Here is a 5,690-nt window from a genome sequence, read left to right as displayed (position 1 = left end):
TTATTAAAACATTACTTATTAAGGCAGTCAATAATTGTATCTGTTGAAGCTTTTTTAAAAAATAATAATTTTCCATAAATTTATATAGTTTATACATTATGGTAACTTTTAAGATTATACCTAAGCTACAATAGATCATATTGAATTCATGGGCACTATTAAGTTCATGGAATATATAATTATTATATATCTATTTAAACTTTTCATTTAATTTAAATTTATAATAAAATGCAGAATATTTGAATCATGCGAAGTCCGACCAAAACCAAAGCTAATTTTAGTTTTTAATATAAATGCCTATTTCTATTTAGCCAGTAACTTGATCTTCAAACAATGAAGCTGCTGTTGTTTTAAACTATTTTTGGCCTTCAAAATTTGTAAATACAAATTTAACAACCAATTTAGTGTCAGAAACACAGTTGTCATAATAAAGGAAAACTATAAAAAGAACTTCGAGCAAGAGCTGAAAAAAAGAGAGATTTTAAATCAGGGCTCCAACCTCTGGGCCACGGTCCAATACCAGGTCACGCCCCATTCAGAACTGAGCTGCGGAAGTGGCAGGCGAGCGCATGTGCGTATTCAGCTCCACTTCTGCACGCAGCAGGCAGGCAAGCACACATGCACAGCTCTATTTGTGCAAGTAGCAGGCACATGTGCTGCTCGCATGAAACCATCCTTTCTCCCCTCCCCGCCAGTCCATAAAACTAGCAAGATTAGAGACCATTGTTTTAAATAACAGTTCATGCTGGTGCCTCATAAAAAACTGTTATCTTTCTATTCAACCTATTAGTGTCACAGATAAGCAGCAAGTTTAAAATAATTATGTACAAAATATTTTGAGTAAATTTAGTTAAAGAGATTTTGGGGGGAAAAAATGCTCAAAAATAATAGCAATAATTTAACTGCTACCACAAAGTCTGGTAAATCCTATCAATATCAATAAGATCTTAAGTTTGGGATTCCTAAAAATGAGATATTGTTTTAGCATTTTGTGGAATCAGCAGCAACAGCTGTTTTTGAGAATGATGCAGAATTTCGAAGGCAAACTGTTGTTCAAATCTGCATACAATACTGATAGAATGGGTTGCTGTTAGGTATGCATTTTTGAAATAAAAATGTGTAAGATGCAGACTTTTTTGAAATATTTGCCTGAAATTCATTTAATTTCAAATCCTAAGTAATTTTTTATCTACTTAGAATCAAATATAGTCTGCATCAACTGCACATTATTATTATTTTGCTTCATTTTGTCTTGGTTCAATTGTCAGGAGTTCCCTTAACAAATCTTAGAAACATTCAGAGAAAACAAAGCAATCTTTAAACTCTGTCAAAAACTGCTTTCATAGTGTCATATTGAAATATTTTTGTTTCTGATGTAAAGTGCTTTGGATTAGTTTTCCAATTAAAATTCAAAGTGACAGGAACTATGTATTGGATAATCCTTTCTCTACAGTATAGAAATGGCAACTTCCACAAGAAAAAAACCAAAACTCCAGGCAACAAACTAATGAGATTCAAAATGACTTGCATATTAATTTCATTACATGGTATAGGTCCTCAACGTGCGACCAGTTGTTTACCAAGTTACAATACCCCTCCCCCACACAAAAAAGAAATTGGCTGGATTTGAAGTTCTGATGACCGCCCCCTGAACAGTCACATGGTATACTTTAGATAACAATTGTTCCAAAAATATGCATTTGCAGTGTCCTGCAGTCACGTGACAGCAATTGACATTTTTTGCTGGAAACTGGTGTTTACTTCTGGCTTCCGGGAAAAACACCCATTATGGACACTAGGTTAACAACTACTGTAAAAGATGATAAAACTGGACTTGGACCAGTTATTGTGCTTTTAAAATCCAGCATGATTAACAATGGTAATTCCAGTTTCAATTATGATGGCAAGTTGAGGAGTACCTATATTTTAAAAGTGTAAATTGCTCGTTTATCTTCTTTCTTTAAACATCTTTGCCTTCTATGAGCTTTCTTGGCAGAACTGAATCTCTTCAAGGCTTCTTGCTGCTAAAACAATTGTCCACTGAACAACTATGATAGCTGAGAATCATGTCCAGCCATGTTAGTTGTGCCCTTCCAGTATGAGGGTAAGAGAAATATCTGATTAAAGGTTAAGGTGCATATATGGTATACTTTTTTAAAAAAAAATGCAATGTGTTAGTAGAGAAAGTGTGTTTTAATTTGGAAACTTAAATATATTTTGGATGCACTGACATACTGTTTCTTTGAATGCATGAATGTGTATTCTGTCGAGATTACATTTTTTTGTGAATTGTTATTTGGGGGCTATTTTGTGTTTCTAAGATTATATTATAGAAAATCATCATTAGTTACATTCCAAAATAATGAATTCTATTAGGCTTATGCAGTATAATTTTTATTGCTTCGACTTTTAAAAATTTTTCAAAGTTTTATTGATTTTCCAATTTTACATTTAAATATTTAAAAAGCAACGTGGCGGCTGATAATCGATAATTCAATAACATAGAAATATCTTTAGTAAAAGTTTCAGACTACTGCGTTAAATATTTCCTCTTTTCCCCTTAGTATTTACTGTCTCATGTTTAAACTAACACAATTCTTATTGTATCAATTAAATAAAAATACCTTTCTTACATTTATCAGTAATTTTTAGTTTATACATATCCTGGTATATATAACATTCAATCTCTATAGGCTATCAATGTCCTAATTAGTTTTTCCCAATTTTTAGTTTCCCATTAATATTTAAATTTAACATTTAATATTTATAATTTCCAAGTTTTAAATAACCAGAGTTCCCTTTCTCCCAATTCATCACGAAATCTAATGTTCAGGATAACATTTTTATTAAACAGTTGATAATTTTTTTCAAACATTACTAATATTGACACACATAGGACAATAGAAGATTTAAATGGGGCTTGACTAATAGCAAATTTTAATGTCTTTCCATGCTGTAAATCAGAAGAAAATTGCCACATAGATCAGATTAGAAAATTCTGGAAAAGGATCATAAAAAAACTGGTGAAATTTCATAGGACAAATGTATGCTATTCAGTTAAACAATGTTTTTTAAAGAAATTTCCCTAATGTTTCCCCATTTAAGTTGTATACCATTGTTGAAATGTATAAAATTGTGAAATCCTGGAAACGACTAAGAAAGTTATTTTTGTATATATGAAATAAAATTTAACATTTGAAAATTTAGTGTGATCTCTTATGAAATACATTCTCACTGCACACAGCTGGCGTCAGAAAACGAAGCTGGAAAGAGGCAATACATGTCATAATTTTATATTGAATGATTTTTAAAAAAACTTTACCAATATGAAAGAATAACAAGTCATATTTTTGCACTGCATATGCATAATTAAAACTGAAAAACTCACTATCGTTCCAAGAATACCTTATAATAGTATTTAATAAGTGCTGTGAACATAATATCCAAAAATCTGTAACTTCCATTGGTTTGAGGCCACATAGCTTTGCTAACAGAAGAGATTGGATGAAACTGAGTAAGTTTTATATACCATTGTGAATACCTGAAAAACTTTTGCTTAACATATCCCCCCACCTCCATCCAAGCAGCTAGCTTTGGGGCCTGCAGTTTTGGTACACTTCACATTAATCGAGTAAAAAAAATGCCTAAGAAGAGAGATTAAACATATGACCCGCAAAATGGATGATGTTCCCAGCTTCTCTGCCACACCATAAAGAAAAACATTTGGAAACTTGCCAGATCCTTTGTGATCTTTCGCTCAAATCTAAATAATGGCTCCAAAGACAAGCCCAGCATTTCAGATCATGCTTTAAATTTATTCCTGTGTTGCTTAGATTTTTAACTTTGATTGCTTAAATGGCACTTCATGAAGGCCTTTGCTCTGAAAACTCTGTTGCCACATAATGATGTTATAATAAGTTGGAAGGGACCTTGGAGGTCATCTAGTCCAACCCCCTGCTCAGGCAGGAAACCCTATACCATTTCAGACAAGTGGCTGGCCAGTCTCTTCTTAAAAACTTCTAGTGTTGGAGCATTCACTACTTCTGGAGGCAGGTTGTTCCACTGGTTAATTGTTCTAACTGTCAGGAAGTTTCTCCTTAGTTCTAGGTTGCTTCTCTCCTTGACGAGTTTCCATCCGTTGCTTCTTGTCCTGCTTTCAGGCGCTTTGGAGAATAGCTTGACTCCCTCTTCTTTGTGGCAGCCCCTGAGATATTGGAACGCTGCTATCATGTCACCCCTCACTCTTCTCTTTGTTAAACTACACATAACCAATTCCAGCAACCGTTCCCTATGTTTTAGCCTCCAGTCCCCCAATCATCTTTGTTGCTCTTCTCTGTACTCTTTCTAGAGTCTCGACATTTTTTATATCGTGGTGACCAAAACTGGATGCAGTATTCCAGGTGTGGCCTTACCAAGGCATTGTAAAGTGGTATTAGTACTTCACGTGATCTTGATTCTATCCCTCTGTTAATGCAGCCTAGCACTGTGTTGGCTTTTTTGGCAGCTGCAGCACACTGCTGGCTCATATTGAAGTGATTGTCCACTAGGACTCCGAGATCTCTCTCACAGTTGCTACTATTGAGCAACGTACCACCTATACTATACCTGTGCATTTGATTTTTCCTGCCTAAATGTAGAACCTTACTTTTTTCACAATTGAATTCCATTTTGTTAGATAGTGCCCAGTGTTCGAGTCTGTCCAGATCCTCCTGTATCTTAAGCCTATCTTCTGGAGTATTGGCTATTCCTGCCAGCTTGGTGTCGTCTGCAAATTTGATGAGTTCCCCATCTATCCCCTCATCCAAATCCGTTGATGAAGATGTTGAAGAGCACTGGGCCCAGAACAGAGCCCTGGGGCACCCCACTACACACTTCCTTCCATGTAGATGCAGTTCCATTGAGGACCACACGCTGAGTACGGCCTGTCAGCCAGCTACGAATCCATCTGATGGTGATGCTATCTAACCCACATTTTTCTATCTTATCAAGTAGTAGGTTGTGATCTACTTTATCAAATGCCTTACTGAAGTCCAAGTAAATTATATCTACAGCATTCCTCTGGTCCACTAGTTTTGTCACTTGGTCTAAGAATGCAATAAGATTTGTCTGGCACGATCTGTTTTTGACAAACCCATGTTGGCTTTTAGTGATAACTTTGTTCGAATCAAGGTGTTCTCTGATTTGTTGTTTATCTTTTCAAGAATCTTCCCAGGTATTGAGGTCAGGCTGATAGGTCTGTAGTTTCCTGGATCTATTTTTTCCCCTTTTTTGAAGATGGGAACTACATCAGCTCTCTTCCAGTCCTCTGGTAGTTCACCAGTGCTCCAGGATCTTTGAAAAATATAGTTCAGTGGTTCTGAGATCACGTCTGCCAGTTCCTTGAAAACCTTGGGGTGTAATCCGTCTGGTCCTGGTGATTTGAACTCGTCTAGGCTGGACAGGTGCTCACTTACCATTTTCTTGCCTATCTTAACTTGTGTTTCTATTCTGTTTATTATGGCACTGGTTTTGGTCGGTTGGACTGTTTTTCCCCTTTGTGTAAAGACAGATGGGAAAAAACATGTTCAATTAGAATATCCTCTAGTTTATAAAGAAAAGATTAATACTAAAGCACAATAACTAATACAACGAACCCCTTTACAGCTTTAATTGAGACTGAAAACTCCAGTGCTAAATGAAGCGGTTGCTAA

This window comes from Vipera ursinii, assembly GCF_947247035.1.
Source record: "Vipera ursinii genome assembly, chromosome: Z".
Lineage (NCBI taxonomy): Eukaryota > Metazoa > Chordata > Lepidosauria > Squamata > Viperidae > Vipera > Vipera ursinii.
The sequence above is the reverse complement of the archived record's forward strand: the minus strand, read 5'-3'. Positions refer to the sequence as shown.